The sequence below is a fragment of the Manis javanica genome, chromosome 15, assembly GCF_040802235.1.
Source record: "Manis javanica isolate MJ-LG chromosome 15, MJ_LKY, whole genome shotgun sequence".
Lineage (NCBI taxonomy): Eukaryota > Metazoa > Chordata > Mammalia > Pholidota > Manidae > Manis > Manis javanica.
In genome coordinates this window covers 17,557,186-17,577,990 of record NC_133170.1, presented here as the reverse complement: position 1 = coordinate 17,577,990, position 20,805 = coordinate 17,557,186, and positions in this window count along the sequence as shown.

Here is a 20,805-nt window from a genome sequence, read left to right as displayed (position 1 = left end):
GTCAGAGCAGGGCAAAGGGATTGAGCATTATCCATGGCCCCTGAGTTTTATACATGTCATGTCATTTAACCATCACAACAACCGTCTATGTTGGGGATTATTGTCTTCATTTTACTGAAAACTAAATTCACGTATTTTAAATTCTATGCCCAAGGATACAGCTAGTAAACGGTATAGTCAGAAATGGAACAAGGCTGGTTTAATTCCCAGGTTCAAGTTCTTTGCATCTTACTGTTGCCGGGCAGCTGCGTCTGGGGAGGGCTCTCCTTGCCCACCAGGTGAAACCTCAGCCTGGATGGGGGAGGGTTCTTGACTCTGAATGAGAAGGAATTCTCGAGCAGGTTGGAGAGTGTAGGTAAGGGAAGAATTTATTAAAGTGAGAGCAGCAGGGAATGGCAGCTGCCTTGCACGTAGCAGAGGGAAAGGAAGGTGAAGTAGAACAGAGAGAGTGAAGACTTGAAAATAAAATGAAATAGCAAAGATGCAACAAAGACGCTTACCACTGGAAGAGCACAGAGACAAGACGCAGTAAGTTGAGCACTGAGAATGCTTTATTTAGGGGTGCACACTCAACGCGAGTGTGGGCAACCTCAGAGAGGAGGCACGTTCGAGGGCTTAGGATTCCTTTAAAGTGTTCCAGGAATGGGGCAAAGGACTAAGGGGCTGTCACCTTGTCATGTGGTCTCATGATGTTTATCTCCAGTGAAGGACTCTCTGCCCTTATCCACAGTCAGTCTTCCAGATAGTTCTGCAAGATAAACTTATCAGAAGGAATTTATTGATAATGTTCCTCTCCACAACGGCAGCTTCCCTCAAGCACTGGGAACATAGCAGTTTGGACTGCTTGCCCTGCCTTAGGATATGATGGATTATTGTTCGATTACTGAAGAATATGTTAGGCATCTCACTCCTCAACTGTCTGCTTTGAGAATGGAATCTTGGCTTAAGGTGGCATCCCTCCTGTTTTTACTATGCTATTTATATGTCAGCATTTTTAGGGAAATTAGTTATGATGTTCATCTCCTGTCACTGCCCTCCATCAATACCATGCCACTTCCAAGGATTAGAGCAAGGTTTAAATGAGAGAAAAAACACCTGAAGTCAGGAACAGGGAAATCAGGAAAGGCTACTATTTAGACTTGTGTTCAATTAACAAATACATCAGCAGAAGGGCTAGGTTTATAATCCTCTTTATTCTCCGATGGAAAAACCTTTTCAACACATGGTGCCAGGAACCAAGCTCAGGCCCTTCACTTACTTGTGCTGTGTTGAGGAGCACACCCCAATACTCAGAATCTTCTGGGAGGTTCTGCCTCCATTGAGAAGTAGGAAGATAAAATTATGGGCTCTGGAGGCAGAGTCTATGTTTAAATACCATGTTTCCCACCAACTATGTATATGTAGACAATTATTTAACCTTCTTGTGACTTGGTTGTCTCAATGGTGATAATAATAAGGCCTCACTCCTAAGCCTGTGGGTAATAAATAAGATGATTCATGTAAAGAAATTAACCCAGTACGTTAGTCCCAAATAATGGCTCTGGTGAGACTGCATCAGAAAAAAGAACTCAAAGTAACAGAGACCTTTCTCAAAAATTACCTTATTACGTACATTTTAGGCATTCTATCTGTGAGGAATACTGAGAAGAATATGATCTAGTCCTTCAAGGAGCTTACACACTAGTTAGGGAAATGGGACCTAGTCAAGATAAAAGAACTGAGATATTTCTGAGCTTCCCTGAATTTCTATCAAACATCTGAATATCCTAGCAGTGATTTTAAAACATGACAATTTTAACTAAGCACTGATTTGGAGAGCACTCTGCCTGAAGATATACTTTGATGGCCATAATCTTTGTCTTTCTGCTTCAATGACATGGAAACGAATTGGATGCCAGGGTGTCAGAGAATCTTCATAGAGCTGATTAGGCTGCTTTAGACATAACAAAGGCTATACTTTAAATTAGCTCCAACAACCTAATCAGAGTGAACAGACTACTTGGATCTGTGATGGAGACATATTGGCAGCTGATGAATGCTGTCTAGAGAGATTTTGGTGAAAAACTAAAGTATATTAATGCTGAAAGTAGTTTGTTTCCAGTGTAAGGATTAAGGGTGATTTAGAAGGAAATGTTTATGTTAACAGTTCATTTCTATTTTAATTTTATTTTCTTTAAAATTTGTCATGCTTTAGCTTTAAAAATTATGCAAAATAATTTTTCTTATCTCTTTCATGAGTGATTTAAAAATATGGGTCTTTTTAAATAATCACACTTATGAGCATTTCAGTATTTCAGATCACCTCATTAAGATGCCCACTACCCTCTGGGGGCAAAATACCCTGAGTGAAGATTCAGGTCATCTGATTGAGGAAGGCATTTGTATCATGACTGGCCAAATTTGAGCACATTCATTATCTAAGAAAAATTTATATCACTTGTCATTAGAAGGCACTGAACTTAACTCTCCTAGTGAAATTTTCCAGAATATATCCGTTTTTTTTTTTACATGTTTTAAAGTCTAATTAGAAAATCTTAAGTCAAGTTTGCTGGGAAATAGGATTTGAGCAGGAGGTTTCCATGCAGGATGGTTATTGAGTAGTACTGTCCGGATCAACAATTATGAAGGAGTGAAAGAAAGAGAATGGCAGGAGGAGAGGTTGAATTGTGATGAATCCCAACAAAGCCTTCTTGCACGTGGAAGGCATCTCTGCCTGTGTGCCTAAGCATCAAATGGTGATTGGATTTGGGTTGTCAAGGGGAAGGGAAGCTGAGCTTGGGTGAGACTGCCCTCTTCTGCTGCGGACAATGACCAAAGACTCTTCTGAGGACCTTCTCCCAGAAGTTGAGAGAATGAGTGCCTTGGCATCCATTACAGTCCACCCACTGAGCTTTTTAGATCCATTTGTTTTGCATGATCAGTTCTGGGACCAATTCCTTTAGGATTTTTATTGGTCTCCTTTTGGGGGAAAGCTTGCCCGAGGAAGATTAGTGGGATGCATTACTGGCTTATCTCTACAACTAGTCTCCAGACTGTAATAGATGCTTATTGTCTCCTTCTATTCCCCTCTGCTACCCCTTTCCTCCACTCCTAGCTTCCATCTCTTTTGGCCTAGATTTCTTGACCTGATGAAATGATCCAGGCTTCAGTCCTGAGGAGTCTGAGTACCTGGTCACTATAACTACAGGTGCTGCACATGTACATTTATCAATAAAATTGGGCAAAAGATTAACAAGAAACACTCTGGTGGATTATCTGAGTGCCAAACATATGTCCCCATTGTTTGAGAGTAGCTTCATCACTCCTTATTGATCAGGGTCCATTGTTTATAACAATATGGCTACTCCTTTCTCTCTCTGTTAGTCTCTTGGCCTGAGGATTCTGATGTGACCAGATAATAGCTATAGCTTGAAATTTACTGAGAATCTTGTTTTGTTCCCTGGTGAAAGCATTCTCATTCGAGGATTTAGACCACTAAACTTATGATACACAGAGGTTCAAGAACAAGAAGCACAAATTCCCTAAGTAGGACCACTTCTAATTCATGGTTTCTAGATCCATGCGTTACATTTATTGAGGGCACAGCACAATATAGGGGCTGTACATTTAGGCTACCTAATGCATGTGAACAGTATTTTCCTATCCACATATAAAATCATGTCCTGTTACTTCATTTGTGCCTCCAAAGGCTCTTCCATCGCTCTGTCATATCAACAGTTTCTGGCTGGTATGGTATTTGATCCATGGTCATATACTCACTACCATGCCTCTTTTTCTGTAAAGAGGGTTTCTTGGTCCAGAGAATTGTTAAATGGATTTCATGCTGATGGACCAAGCACACTATAAACCCTAGCCTAATAAATAAAGCAAACCCATACTTGGAATATGTATCCTGTCTAGCGTAGAAGGGTCCCATGTGATCAACTTGACACCAAGAGGCTGCTTTGGTCTCCTTGAAGGGTGCTACCATATCTGGAGTCAGCGTTCATTTCTTACCATCACTTTAATTTTCTATGCCTGGCTGGATGGACATTTGGCAGCAGGAGCAATGACTAGATCAACGTTGAGTGTCCATGCGGCTCATGAATAGCCTTCATTCCACCATTTACACTACTCAGGTTTTATACTCTTACACAGTGTGTTGATACTTGAGTGGCCATTGGCTGGGGGTGGTCATCCTGTCTCAATGGCTATTGAGCCCTTCTTCTGTGGGACAGGTTCAGTCTCCCAGGCCTCTGACCAACTGGCCAATGCATTCTCCACTTTATATATGGAACCATGTGTATTTTTCATTTGGGACCATTTCTTTTTCTACAGTATAGATCATTAGGTATGCCAGACTACTCTGCCTCACTGCTGTTATTCAGGGCCACCTCGAAGTATAGTCCATCATTAGTTGGTACCATGCATACACGGATAACCCATTTTCAGCCTGGCCAGTACATGCCCAAGCGAACCTTTTCCTTCAGCATTATCAAGTCGTAAGTGCACACACCTGACCCCACAGTGGAAGCCAACATGGAGGTCTTGTCTCCTTGCTTCTAACATACTTTCGCTTTTGCCTCTGGACATGCATGTGCCCGATCCCAAATGCACCTCTTCCTTTGGATTTCCGGGGATACAGTCATACAATATTCTACTTAAGTTCCTAGAACTCATCCTTTTGGTTCTTGCTTTAAAAATTTGTTTGTAATCACAGGAATAAAGTTTAGCCTGGGGCTAGTCAATGAGACAAAATTCTTCTGAGTCCCCTACCCAATGCTTCCTGAGTGTTCTCCAGCTGTAGAGGAAACTAATCCCCTCTCCCGTGTATAAGCTCTAGGTACTGTTTCCTCTAATCCTTTTGGGCGGTTCTTCCCTAGGTCTCAGGTAGCTCTCTCACATGCATGGACTCAGTGCTCAGCGAAGGTTCTGGGAGAGCCTCTGCAGGTCTCTGGAACTTCCTCCCTGTACACTCTGACCTACATCGCTCTGCACGGCAGACGGCAGCTGCCTTGTTTTCCCCACACTCTCACGTTGTTTTCTCAACCAAGGACGTCTGCTGAGCTCCGCTCAAGCTCCCCCTTTTGGAGCCACATCCTGTAAGCTCTCCAGACAGTAACCTGAAGCAATCACTTCGCTTTTCTCATCCTCTCAGGGATCACTGTCTTTCACTGCCTGATGTCGAATATATTGAAAACTATTGTTCAATGTATTTCTTCCATTAACTTACTTGTTTCATGTGGGGGCACAAATCTGCCTCATGTCTTTGAGTGTTACTGTCAACTCAGACCTGGTGTTTAAGAGCCCTATAAGCATTTGGGTATTTCCTTTCTCCATCTATGGGATTGGGCATAAGGATATGCCACAGCAAACATTTTTGACTTTAATGTGAAAAAAAGAATAATTCTCAGGTATTTTGATTGTCTTTTACGTCTAGAGCCTATGTACAGAAATTCCATGTTGTACATACTTATTTATCCCTAAAATTATTTTATCCATCTTCTTCCCTCTAAGAGCATTTTGTTTGTACATTCATCATGATTCTAATTGCCTAGGGACTTGTTATTTTGCTGCTCACCAACTGCCCCTTTCTTAATGGTCCCCTGAGTTCTGTTATTGGGATGATGGCTTCTCCGTTTCACTCCTCTATTCAAGGGTGCCTATTCTGTGGTAGACCAATCCTGTGCTCCCACCCAAGACAGAAAATGGTCACTCTACCCAGTCGGGCATGGTCTCACCAGATGTTTCCTGCTATAACTCCTCTGCAGTGGTTCCTGAAACTTAGCTTTCTGCAGGTCCTGGTGGCTGCTAGTGCTCTAGTCTGGTTCTCTGGCCTTCCATTCACCCTGAAAGTCTCCTTAATCCATCCAACATATTTCTTTTTCCATAATCTAACCAAATAACAATTCTCTATTTGCATACAATAGGTCAGCCTACCCGGCTTTGTGTTAAGGTTATGTATATTTCTCTTTGCAACTACATTCGGAGCCAGCAGAGAGCAAGAACCATATTCATCTTGTCTTCTGCAAGAGCAAGAAGAAGTGTAGATCTTAAACAAGCACCGCATTGAATTTAAGCAATCATTAAATGTGTTTAGGCCCTTCCTTGTGAAGGATATATTGTTTATGTACAGGAACATGCCACAGTCTCTAAGTTTAACAGTGCAGGCACAGAATCAACTTCACCTTGACCTAAGCCTTCCTGAGAGAATTTTTGAAAGAAATAGCACTTCCTATCCAAAAGTATATGAGAATGGAGTAAAACCCTTCTTGTATCACCTTGCAAAAATCTCTGAACTTCTCTGCAAAATCTAATGGTCTAAAATCTCATAAATGTGAAAGTTGCCTTTGATAACATCTAACTCTCCTCTTTCCTGGACATCTTTTCATACCTTTGCATTTGAGTTGTGATTTTTTAATCTTCTCTTCTACTTAATTGTTTCTTCTTCTAAGGCTCAGGACTGAAATCTGTGCTCTGCTAGTTACTTTCTCTACTTACTTGCTCCCACCATGTGTATGAGGAAGGTTTTCTATCCTCTTCCTAAGGCATAATTTATCAGCTCTGCTCCGGTTTTACATCTTCTCCTGCCTGAGTGACATAGGCATATAGATACACTGCCACCCATCAAAGCTAAATCTGGCACAAATTGAACTTCTCACCTTTTAAACTGTCACCTTGTCATTTTTCCCACCATCATTAAAACTACCATCAGCCCCCAGAGTTGGAAGGTGGATATATTCTTGATTTTATTACCCTACTCATACAGATCACACCTACATGAGTCACAGTTCCCGAAAGTAAAGCCGCTTCTTTACTTTTCTTTACCTGTACGCATGCCAAGCAAAGGAACAAAACAGATGTGTTTGGAGTTAGATAGTAAATTTGTAGGAAGGAATAAAATCTGTTTAACACAACACTTTCATATTTGTCTTTCTGTTGGTCTTTTCTTACCATAACCATGAATTAATTTTGATTCAGGTAGGAGAAACTCAGGATTAGAATGAATATTCACCTGTATATGGCGATTATGGTCTTTTAGTTTAGTTTAGTTTTGATTTGTTTTGTATTTTACCTAAGCATTATTGATTAGCTTGCATTATTAGGTGGTTGGATTCAGCTCATGCTAATAAGAAAACCACAAGGTCCTACAGGTAAAAATACTAAGAAGAGATGATACATTTTTGAAACCTCAATTTGTCTCTGCATGTTTTTTGTTTGCTGCATATTGTGTGGTTTATTATTCTATATTTACACATGAATTAACCTTTTGATTTCGTTAGTTATAATTATTTATTTTTGTATCAGCACTGTTGATTATTAAGTGGAATATTCCTTTGGTCTAAAATTATCATTAATTCTTAAATTAGAGAACATCACACCAGTAAAGTTGCTTCTAAGTACCTGATGACAGCTAGATATAAAGCACAGTCAAGAAGAAAGGCAGTTGCCTGAGAACACGTTGGTCCTCATGTCTAACCGCTCATGGGGCATTTCCTTCTGCATATACTCAGAGTCTAATTCCTTATTTTCCCCAAGCTCATTCTTGATTCCCTGTTTTCTAATCACTCAAGTGTGAAAGTATGCACATATTTTCAAATCCCTTCCCTCAGTCCAATAAGTGAATTCATATCCATCTTATTTTTGAAAACCCACTTCCATTCATTCATTCATAACACGTTCTGGTCCCATAATATATTTGGCTTGATTATTGCAATAAACTTCTCATGGACTCCTTAATTCTAGCCTTTTCTCTTGGCTGGTAACACTCCACACTACCAACAGATTTGCCTTTCTAAAGAGATCAGGACACTTTAGTCTATGATCAAAAGAACTTTGATGCCTCATTGTCATTATGCCAAAATTCACATTTCATAGCATGTAGTCATGGCTATGATTCGAAGTCAGTGATCAGTTAAGTGTTAAGCTATCAAGATTCTATCATATGTTTGCTTTTTACCCTGTATCTCTTACTACACATGATTGGTACCACTGTCTTTATGCTTCAGCTATACTAGTTATTTCCCAGGCACTGTGCTTCTCTGCATACGGCTTTGTAACACCTATTAATTTTTATTGGAATGCTCATTCATTCTACTTTTCAATGTCAACAATTCTATGTATTCTTCTGGGCAAATTTCAAAAGAGAGTTCTTTTTTAAATTGCCCCAGCTGTCATTAGACAATTCTTCCCTCTATGTTCTTTTAATTGTGTTTTTTCCCTCTTATAGCAAAGTTTAATAATTATATAAATGTCTATTGATGATTCTTCTATATATTGATATAAACATAGCTAGGTCAAAGACAGGTCAGTTCATCTGTCTCCCTCTGTGCTAATTCTGTTTAGGTAATTTCCTGCTCATCTCCTAGATCTAAGTCGATGTGGCTCTTCCCATTTGGGAAGTCTCAAGGATATGTTGGCCTTCTAAAAACATGTATAGTAATATGAACTTCTTAATAGCATGCTGTACACAATTAATTGTTTAAAGTCTGCTTTGCCAGGTTCCAAGTTATCTACTTTACTGCAGTCATCATCATGATGTTTGGCACATAACAAGAATTCAATAAATTTTTATTCAATGGATGAATGAAACTAATTCTGTTGTGTACACTTATATAACTACAATAGGACCAAGCTTGTGCGTTTGACAAATCTAGCATCCAACATATTCATGTAATGTAATTGAATTGAATATTGTCAAGAAGTCATAGACTGAGCACTCATTTAATATTGGTTAGATGAGTGAGGAAATGAATAAACAAGTGCAAGCATCATGTGGTGTAACTGAAAGAGCGCTAGACAAGAACCAGAAGGTCTTGGAGGGCTTGTTCTGCTATCTTGCTGTATGGCTTTGAGCACCTTGTCCAGCCATTCTTCAGCCGAATAATAAATCCTACACTACCTGCTGGTAAAGATGAAGTAAAACACAAATGTAGGGAGTGTTTCTGATGCTACAGTTTCCAGGTAGTAAATTACTGCTGTGTTACTAGATACATAAATATGAATAATTATTCTATCTTCCTGTATATTGTTCTTAGCAAAGTAAAGGGTTCTTTCTTTCTTCCCCTCATTGTTTTTGCCCTGTATCTTACCTTGTCAGATACCTATATGAACATTCTTTGCTTTATTTTTAACTCTATTTTCCCAGAATATCTTTAGCCATCCTTTATCTTTAAACTTTTTGGATTTTTTTTTTAATTAGTGAAGACTTTCATATAGAGAGTAGTCTTGGACTTATTCTGTTACCAGCTCTGATGTGTTATTTCTGATAATATGTAGGTTAAGCACTTTTATTGTTGATTGACATAAGTGACTATAGTTCTGTCATTCAGTTTAACTATAAATATGTATATATTTACGTACATGTGTGTTTTACATAAATATTTTTTCAGTATAGACATCTGTTCCTGGTATCTCTTTTTCTTGTTTGTTTATCTATTAGCATTTAAGGAAGTTTGTATATTTTGTTTTAATACTTATCTTTTTATTAGTGTCTTTATATAATACCTGCAATTTCCTCTTTTTTTCCTTTTTTCCTCTTTTTTTGGGTTACTGTCTACTCCTTCCTTACTACTGAAACAGTGAATTGATTCTTTTTTCTTTGACTTCCAATCTCTCATCATTGATATTCTATCCTTTAAAAATAATTGTCTTATACTGATACAGTCATAGCAGATAGTTATTGCATATAATGCCATTTCCCATATAAGCATTTAAGTTTAAATTTTCATTTAAATTAACACGCATTTAAACACACACATCTGCCCATATGTATGTATGTATGTATTACTGACCATCAGGCTAGTGATTTATCTGAAATTTGTTCTGTAAGAGATTCCTCCAGAAGAGCTCATAGAAAAATATTTCCTGAATTTTTAAATATTTGTAACAGTTGTGTGGCCTTTATATTTGAAGGTCACTTTGGCTGGATATCAAGTTCTTGGCTAACATTTTTATTTTCTTGATTATCTAAAATATGCTTGTCCACAGTTTCGGGGTGTTATGCACATACTATCAGAAAGTCTGATGACAATGTGATTCTGTTTCCCTTCTAAGTGACTTGGCATTTTTATCTACTCAGCTCACCCTTTTTTCTTTAAAGGCCAACACATGAGAATATGACTTGGTATTGGCTCTTCAGGCTTAAGTTTTTCCACTTAGGCATGATGCCTTTTGTGTATCTCATTTTCAGTCTTATTTTAATTTCACATTTAAATAAATTTTTTTATATTTGTGTTTCTTCATGAGATCATACATCTATTGGATCTTTCTAGCTATTTTCTATGGCTTTTATAATCATTCTCGTGTTATGGTTGGAGGTTTGAAATTCATTTTGCAGTTGATGTTTTGTTCTTACCATTTTTCTTTCGACATTCTTGTTCACTGAGATGTATTGACATATACCATTATATTACTTTCAGATGTACAACAGAATGATTAAAAATTTGTATATATTGCAAAATGATCACCACCATAAGTCTAGTTAACATTCATCACCACATGTAGTTACAATTTTTTTCTTCTTTTAATATTCTTTAATGTCTCAGTTTTTCCCTCCTTCATGTTTCAATGCCCCCAAAGCTTTCAGTTAGTTTTAATGTTGGTTTTTTCTATTTATGCTCCTACTTCTCTTTTCTGATATCTGTAGAGTTGATTTTGGTAAAGAAAGCCACTAGCTCCTGCTAATTTTCCATCCTGTCAGGAAAAACCTATTCACATTCCTAGATTATTTGTATCCTCACCAATCTTTATTTCCCTAAAAAAAAGATTTCTTTTTTCCAAAATTAACCTCTACTGTATCCATCTCTTTTCCCAGTCTCTATTATATTGTCCATTACAGTGATCCATTAAGGAACTACACCTTGTAAGTATATATATATATGAGCATGTATTTATTTCTACCCAGTCTGGACCCAATAAGATTATTCCTTATGTAGGCACATCACAAATGCTTATTAAATAAACAGATAAATGAATGAATAATGAATGGATGAATGAAATGATCACTGCACACAAGTCTTTAATGTAGAAATCATGAAGTGCAAATGAGAATGAAATACATTTTATGAATGGTGGTAGGAAGTCATAAAGTTGAGCTGTGAAGCATTATAAAATACTTTCTAGTTTTAAAACACAAGATTAAACAATGGAAATTGCTAGTTCTTGTGATCACTTGCTATGTCTCATTATAGTTGCAAGTAATTCTCATTTATTTTCTTTCAGTTGTGTGTGTATGTTTAATTCTGTGGAATTTTTAACATGCTTTGACTAGATTTGGCTTGTGTCTGTATGCTGGATACTTAGTGAATTATTAGGGAATTCTTCCATGACTTCTTAAGTCCTTAGATGATTCAAAGATCATTGTCACCTTAATTAAACAGCCATTCTTTTTCACTGTTTTTTCCTTCTCCCCTATGCTCTCCTTCTACTCTTTTTCTTTTCTTTTTTCTTTTAGTATGGAAGAGTGGGAATTCTGAATTATTTTTGTTGCATTCAGTCCTCTTTGGGGGATTAGCCAGCATGCTTGACTTCCAAGAACTCTTAGAGTAAAATGATTTGACAGAATGTAAATTTAACCCTACTTTGATAGCTTCCGCTGCATGGTTTTCTCATAAGCAGAGATCACATTTGATATTAGTTTGGTTTAGAAAACAATTTTCTTATGAAATTGGAAGAACATAAGCAATGAAAGATGGAGGAGAACTGACATTTTGTTAGCTTAATCTGGCAGGCTTGTAATAACTCTTTAATTATTTATTTTTAAATGTATCTGAGATCCTCTTTTAAATATATCTTAACAAAACAAGTACATCTCTTTGCCAAGAAATACGTTTTTAAAAAATATTCAACCTCATATTTATTGAGCACCTACAATAGACCGATGTGCCAGGCACTATTCTTGGATGTGGAGATACTGTTAATAACATAATAATTTTTCACAGCACAGTCTTGTCATTTATCTTAATTTTATTCTTATTTTATTTCTTGCCCCAATTAAATGTACAAATATGATTAACGAGAGAGAAGAAATGAATGTACATTGAAATAGCATGGGTGAATTTATAAATTATTAGGAAAACTTGACTTAATAATTTCTTGGCCCCACTAAAGTTATCAGAACTTCTAATTAGTTTTCTTGCAAAGGTGAACAGTGTGGACACTCAGCCTCTCCTAGCAACAAGACATTTCCAGTAGAAGTAGTATTTGCTTGAGATTTGACAGAAAAAAAATAAATAATGATCCATACAGCCAAGTCAATCAGTAAGCATTTAGTTACAGTGTAAAAACCGTTCTGGCAGATAGCATGAGTGATTAAATGGACAATAAGGCAGACTCTGTCCTGAAGCATTTTATATTCTAGGTGAGCTACGGCATGTAATATGCCACATTCAGAGGAAGCTTCCTTTTTTCTATTTCCATGTTGTATAGAACGGTGCTTTGCGATCAAAAGAAACTAAACTAATATTTTCTAATTAAATGCAGAAGAAAACAGTAACAGAAGGTATTCCAGGGAAAATGTGAACAAAGAACTGCAATAATTATAACTGGTCTTACAGCTAATATTTACAATGTTCTGCTTCAACTGTTTAAATGCATTAACCCATTTACTTTTCACAACTCCATTGAAATAATTGCTATCATTTTGCCTGTGTGGTACAAAAGAGAAAACTGAGGCCCAAAAGTTAAATAACTAGCCCAAGATCTTGCAGATAGTTAGTGGTTGAGTCAGAACTTAATCCCAGCAAGTGTGGTTTTAGCATCTATGCTTATAACCACCACACAAATGTTTCTGAAAGCCCTGTGGGTCATGAAAAGAATGGTATGATATAATCACTGCTTTCAAACAGCTGAAAATCTAACGGAAAATTGTGTGAATTTGGGCCACTTAAACACCTAAATTTCCATAAACACATTAAAATGAAAGCTGTTACAATTAATCTCAAATGGGGAGCAAGGGTATAAATGATTCAATTTGAGAAAAGGGAAGTTACTGAAAGCTGGAGTACTCCAGGAAGTCTTCCTGGAGGAAGAGGAACTTAGATAAATCCTGGGAAGAGGAGTAAGATTACACAATGAAGATAGGGATGGAGCATATCCCAGAAAGAGGACATGTTGTGAATCAAAGTAGGGTGCCTCTGAGCAACAAAAGGCTATTCTCTGGGGAAAATCTGTAGGCCAGAGTATCTGGAATGAGGATTCTCTGAGAATGGTGGATGATGGTTTGAAGCATATTGTGGAAGAACCTGAATGGCAGGCTGAAAGTTTGGCTCTTTTTGATCCTTCAAATCTGATGACACTTGAATCTTTGGCAAAACAAGGAGAAACTGTGCCCATAATTCAGTGACTTCTAGAAATTTTTCCCAGAATAAATTCCAACTCTGCAGTCTTACCATCTCCGTGGCTGGCTGACAGAAGTTGGCTTTCAAGTTCTTGATACTCTGGAAACCTCAGACTTCTCAGCCTGAGGTAATAGCTTCCTCTTATTTCTGGCCACCCTGAAAGGCAAGCCACTTTTTTTTCTCCCTGTGCCTGGCACTTAGCACTATCCCTTCCAAAAGTTCAGGCATTTTCAAAAGAGAGGAAGACACCTTTCCATTCATTTGCAAACATGCTCTGAGGCAAGGCACGAGTCTCTTTGGAGTGCAGAAATGAGAGACAGTAAAACACAGAATAAACAGAAATGAACTCTTCTCAGATATATTCTTCTGCAAGTTTTATAGGAAGGTGAATTGTTGCTGGTTTGTCACATAAAAAGTGAAAAACCTAGATCAAATATTTTAAAGTATTCTGGACTGCCTTTCCTATAGGACCCAAGTTGGCCTCACAGGTCTCAGATGTGTTCTCTAACTATGTGGCATACTTGGACTTACCTGTATGGTGTAGAAAACATTTCTGAACAGCTTTTGCCTGCTCCTGGAAAACAATATGATATTAAATACAGTGCAATGCTCCACAGTTTATAAAAATCAATTGCACAAACCCGGAGACATCCTCAAAAGAAAAATGGCAAGAAAAGTGCCTGGCCTACTTTAGTCGGACCTGCCCTTTAACTCACAGAATCTCACCGAAGTGGTCGGTCATCTGCATCCCACATTCCAGCTGGCATTCATGTAATTTTTCTGTAAAAGAAAAGGAGGACAAAAAGAAAAGCAAAATGTGCTCTAGAATGGAAAATGTGATCCTCAACCACTGAGATAAAATTAACCTTGACAGTGGGACAATTCTCTCCCTTTTAAGAACAATGTTTGATGTGGGACTCTCTGGTGATGAAGTTCCTAGCTTGGGAGATAAATCAGGTTCAAATTTGGAAAAGAGTTTTCAGAAGCTGCTAGCAGGGTAATTTTAGGAGTAAACAGATGAATGGAGATTTATGTTATGCTTTGTCAGTGTGTCCTATGTTTTCTTATGGACAAAGATAATAGGCCCTATTCCCCATGGTAACACATACAAAGAAAAAAATTCTGTCATAATTATTCACTATCAAACTTGTGACATTTCAGTATCTAGAAAATGTTTAAATCTTGTCTAGTTTCTGCCTCTTTACCCTTTTTATGTTGGTTTCTACACCTCTTCCTACTTATCACTCTTGTGCATCGCACACATTTCAGTACGAACTCGATTTTGCAGGTAAAAGGCCACAACAAACTGTTTGCATGCCTTATCTCTGCCCTAGAGAGCGGTTCCTCACAAATGAGCCACTGCACCTCCTGTACATAAGACAGCAACGTCACTTTGATCTCTCCCTTAATGTGCTAGGTTTAGATTACTTTGTGAGCAAAAGAGGTGAAAGGTGGCAGGATACTATTTTAACTAACTACTGGGGGGTAGTAGTTATTCATGGTGCAGATTTTTAATGGAAAGATGGAACATGAAAGCCTGTGAAATGTACTGCTCAAAGAGTCTGACAACACAGGATGTTTTTATAGATGAAAGGTGAGGAATCTCCAACTTCTCAGGGTACCATAAATTGTATGGAAAAAGTAAGACATTAAAAAAGCCAGATAGAAAACTATCTGTATTCTGTTGTGATTGCCTGAAACCCTACCACAAAACCAGAGAACTATTTCAGAGCTGCATTTATCTGATACAAAGAGGGACATGGTGAATATTAAGATTACACACTTTGAGAAAGAGTCTCATTACATTTATAATTCCTGTAAAATGGTTTTATTAAGAACTGGGTGTTTCAGGAAGTGTCTATTCCTGTTTGGTAATAAGGTGGGAACCCAGAAAGAAAAAAACAGGGATAATACTCTCCATGATTGGAAAAGTAACTTTATCCTGCACCTCCAATCAAACTGTAACACGTATTATGTTTAACTCAGAATAGCTTGAAAATTCTGCCTCTCTCGTCGATAAGACCCCCATCCTTCCTTGCATGACTCACAATAGTCCTGCCCTAATATAATGATTCTCAGTCTTTCTTTTTGTCTCCAAACATGGGTGGTACTTGATATACTCCTATCAGTTACGTGGCCCCTACGACAGGCTTTCTCAAGCTGGAGGGGTGGAAAGTACAGGAGATTCATAAGAATCTCTGAAGTAACTTATGTGTTTTAAAGAAAACTCCAAGATGATACTGACATACCCACATTTTTCTAACTGATACCTAATCATTAATGTTATTTAGCCCTTTGTAATCTGGCTATAATCCATTTCATTTATTACAACAGTTATGAACCCGACTTATATGTTCTGAATCTCACCTTTTTACGTATTATTTCATCTGTCTGGAATATTGAACTCCACCTACCTTATTTTCTCTCCTCTGCATTCAATTTCATTTAAAATGCCAAGTAAAATAAAATAAAATAAAATAAAATAAATAAATAAAATAAAATAAAACAAAATGCCAAGCTCAAAACTGGTTCTTGAGTGAAGACATCTCCATCAGCCACCAAAGACCTGTTCTCATCCTAGATATTTCCACAGCAACATAATAATTACCTTGAAAATGAATTTATGTTGTGAAATTTTAACTTGTTTGTTGAAATAACTATTTTCCCAGGATCACCACCAGACTTGGGCCAGGCTGTTTATCCATCTGTGTAAATCCTAACTGCAAATAAAATGGCAACCACATTATAAGTGATAAATAAATGATTGTGTATGAATATACTTTTTATTTTTTATAGAGAAATCATGTATGTGTGTATATGGTAGTAATATATATAAATCCTAAGTATAGAGCTCAATGCTGTTTGCCTTTGTATACCTCCCTGAAACTGCCACTTAGCTGGAAGCAGAGAACAATTCCATCTTCCTAGAAGATTCCTTCATGCCGCCTGCCTAGTCAGCATCGTCTCCCTCCCACCAGGGTTAATTTCTACTCTAATTTTTATTCAATAAATTAATTTGATTGGTTCTGAACTACATACAGACCCTATAAATGGAATCAGACAGTATTTATTTTTTGTATCTGACTTCTTTTATTTGGCATAATGTTTTTGATATTTATCCATGTTATTATATGTTCATTCTTTTGTATTGTGGCATAGAATTTTGTTGCATAAATATGTCATGATTTATTTATCCATTCACTTCTTTATGAGCATACAGACTGTTTATAGGTTTTAATTCTTTTGAATAACATTACTATTAATATTTTTGTACCTCTTTTTTTGTGAACATTTATACTATTTTTCTTCAGTAGATACATAGGCATTGAATTGGTGGATCATAGCATAAGTACACGATTACCTTTTCAACATATTATTATTTCCTAAAAATGGCTGGGCTAATTTATACACTCAGAAGCTCAATATGAGGGTCCCAGTTGTCCCATATCTTTGCCAACAATTGATACTGTCAGCCACTGATATTAGCCATTTCAGTGGTTTTATAATGGTATATTTTTGTAAATTGAATTTACATTTCCTTAATAAGCAATAATGTTGAGTAAATTTTTATATATTTATTGGCCATTTGGATATCATCTTTTGTACTGCTTTTTCAGTTCTTTTGCATATTTTTTATTGGGTTGTTTGTCTTTTTCCTGTTGATTTGTTGGGGTTCTCTATATATCTGGAAACAATTCCTGTGTCACATTGCAAAGATATTTTCCCAGATGTGGTTTGTCTTTCTTTGGATGAAAGGAAGTTCTTAATTGAGTCCAATTTAACATTTTTTTTTCTATATGTACTCTGTCTATGCCCTTTTAAGAAATCTTTACTTCATCCAAGTTCATGAAGATACTGTTCTGTGTTCTTCCAGAAATTTGATTCTTTTACTTTGAGATTGAGGTCTGTTCCAACTCAAATTAATTTTTCTATATGATGTGCATAAAGCTTGAAGGTTTTCATATTCCATGGAGATACACAATTGCTCCAGAAACATTTACAGAAAAGATCCTCTTTACTCTCACTAGCTTGCACTGGGACTTTTGTCATAAATAAATGTCATAATAAACCTACCATGAATGTGTAAGTTTACTTTTGGAGTGTCTATTCTATATTATTAGTAGATTTGTCTTAATTACTGTATCTTGAAATCTGGTAGTGTAAGTCTTCTAACTTTCAACTTTATTAAGATCATCTTGAATATTCTAGGTCCCTACTTCTTCACATAAATTTTATTATCAGCTTACCAATTCTCACCCTCCCTCCCCACAAAAAAAACTATTCTGAGTTTGATTGGAATAATAATACATCAACAAATTTTAATTGGGATGAAAGTACTCTTAAGTGACAGATAACTATTTAGATACTCTCGTTTTATGTTTGTTTTGGTGACTTGTGTTTTTCAAGCATATTTTCCATTTCACTGATTTTTAAAAATTTAGTGAATGTAAGTTTCTTTAAATATCACTTTATTACCTTTTAAGGGTCTTTGTAATATATAGTTATGTTCCCTTTTTCACTTTGGATAATGATAATTTATGTTTTTCTCTCTCCAACCCCCACTGTTTTTGATTATCTCACTAGGAATTTATGAATTTAATTAATCTTTTCAAAGTACTGACTTTTGGCTTTGTTGACTGTCTCTATTGTATGTCTGTTTCTGCTCTTACCTTAATTATTTTCTTCCTTCTACTTTCTTTGAATTTAGTTTGCTGTTTTTTTCTCAATTTTTGATGTAGAAACTTAAATTATTGCTTCTAGATCATACTTCTTTTCTAATACATTTATATGAAACCATGAAATTCTTGCTAAGCTTACTTTAGCTGTACCCCATAAATTTTGACTTGTTGTAGTTTTATTATCATTTAGCTCAAAATATTTTCTAACTTCCCTTGTGATTTATTCTCTGAATCAAGGCTTGTTTAGGAGTGTGTGGCTTAATTTCTAAATATTTATGAATTTTCTAGTCATGTGTTATTCAGTTCTAATTTAGTACTTCAATGATCAGAATATAATTTAAATCCTTAGGAATTTATGAAGGCCTCTTTTAAGGACAGAATGTGTTCCATTTTGGTAAATATGTGCATTTTTTGTTTTTTTTGTTTTGCATTTGTATTTTTTTAATGTAACATATATGATATAATACTATACATATAAGGGCATATAATAGTTTATATATGTTAATTAGATATATTTGGTTTTTCAGTTCTTGAAATGTTACTGATTTTTTTTGGAGGTTTGGGCAACTAACATTTTTATCCTTTATTTTTTAGAGCAATTTTAGGTTCAGAGGGAAATTGAGTAGAAATTACAGCCTTCTAGCCCTACACATGCACATCCTCCCACTCTATCAACATTCCACACCAGAGTGCTACACTTGTTACAATTGATGAACCTATGTGGACCCATCATCATCACCCAAAGTCTACAGTTCACATTGAGGTTCACTTGGTGTTGTACATTGTATGGGTTTAGGCAAATGTATAATGATATAGATCCACCATTACAGTGTCATACAGAATAGTTTCACTGCCCTAAAAATCCTCTGTACTCAGCCTTCTTTATCCCCCAGCTCCTGGAAGCCACTGATCTTTTGTTTCTCTGCAGTTTCACCTTTTCCAGAATGTCATACAACACAAGTCATACAGTGTGTAGTTTTTTTTCAGAATGACTTCTTTCACTTAGTAATATGCATTTAAACTTCCTCCTTGTCTTTTCATGGCTTGAGAGCTTGTTTATTTTTAGCGCTGATTAATATTCCAGTATTTGGATAGTTTAAACCATAGTTTATCCATTCACCTACTGAAGGGTATCTTGATTGCTTTCGAATTCTGACAATCATGAATCAAACTGTTATAAACATCCCCAGGCAGGTTTTTGTGTGGACATTAGCTTTCAGCTCTTTATGTAAAAACCAAGAAGCACGCTAGGATATATGGTAAGAGTATGATTAGTTTTGCAAGAAATTGCCAAATTGTTTAAGACTCTGTATCACTTTTGCATTTCCACCAACAAAGAATGAGAGTTTCTGTTGTTCCACATCCTTGCCAGCATTTGGTATCAGTGTACTGGATTTTGGCCATTCCAACAGGTGTGTAGTGGTATCTCATTGTTTCTTCCTTTTTGTCTGAGAATGTCCTTATCTTCTACTCTGAAGGATACTTTTACTGGAGATAGCATGCTAGATTAGTGCTTTTTTTTCTTTAGCACTCTGAAGATGTTTTTTGGCTTTTGTAGGGTGTCAGACACAGAGGCAAATTTAAGGAGCCAGAGTTTGGGGGATGGGAAGAGAGTGTAACTCCTGTGAAAGATATAAAGGGAGAAAGAAGGATTGTCAGAGCAGAAAGCTGATGTGGCATCTGTGAGTGGAAACTAGGAGAGAAGACTTGGGCAGGCTCTGCATACCACGATGCAATCTCATAATGTCTTGATGAAATAAACTCTTTGGGAAGCTCTGAAGTAAATGTGACCCATTTGAGGAATCCCACATTAGTTAGAAGTGGCCAAGCTATAAAGCACGCCTGCTCAGCTTAGTCAACAGTTCAGTGCTGCCTGCTGAAAGGATGGCCTTGGTTCAGAAGTTGAGGTGCATCCTTAAAGAATTGTAGGTAGATACTGTCAGCAAACTACATTTAGTACAACTGAATGTCATGTTCTCTTGGAGGAAGGTCAGAGAGGAACAACTCCATGATCCAAATCTTGAATTACATGGGTTCCCTTTTTTATACACATTTAGGCAATAGCTTCTACAGGGTTCCAATGGACCTCTCTCTGCAAGGACAGAAACAAAGAGATTAGTGGGACCAACTACAGTCACCATTGCTGTAGCTGTTCTTGGGTCTACAACACTCACAGTCTTTCTCTTCCACTCTCATCAAAATTTCCTTCCCTCTCAGTGTTATTTCTGCCGGTCTCAATGACTAGTTGAGTGACTCAGAGATGTTTGATTTCCTTGTAACAATACCCTACTCAGAATAGGGTTAAAGCATTTGTGCATTCATGTGCACTACAGGGCAAAGGAGTACCAAGAGATATCCAAGTAGATTCCATGAATATTCTTTGCTGGCCCAATTATATAGGAATAGTTCTAATTCATTTTATCGATAAGGATCAACTGCCTCTGACAAGATAACTCTTCTTGCCAGTTGTTCCCTGGACTCCAGGATGCCCAGGTGGTAGTCATGGAATGTAGGTCAATTGATAGGTCTCCGGCAAGAATGTGACCCTTTTGGAGGACTAGGAGCTCAAACCCTGCAGAAGTCAGAGTTATGGTGATGGAAAGCTCAAAGTCGTCTAGTGGATCACTGGGAATGATGATAAGGAGGCTCCCTTCTACTTCCACCTCTTCATTCCTGTATGCATGTTTTCTTTTGGGAACACAGTGTTACATATGCCTCAAATTCAATGTGGATACTGCATCCTAAGGAATGGCACCCTGTCCTCACAGAATATTGCTTCTTAGCTGGTCCTTCAGCAGTGCCTCCAG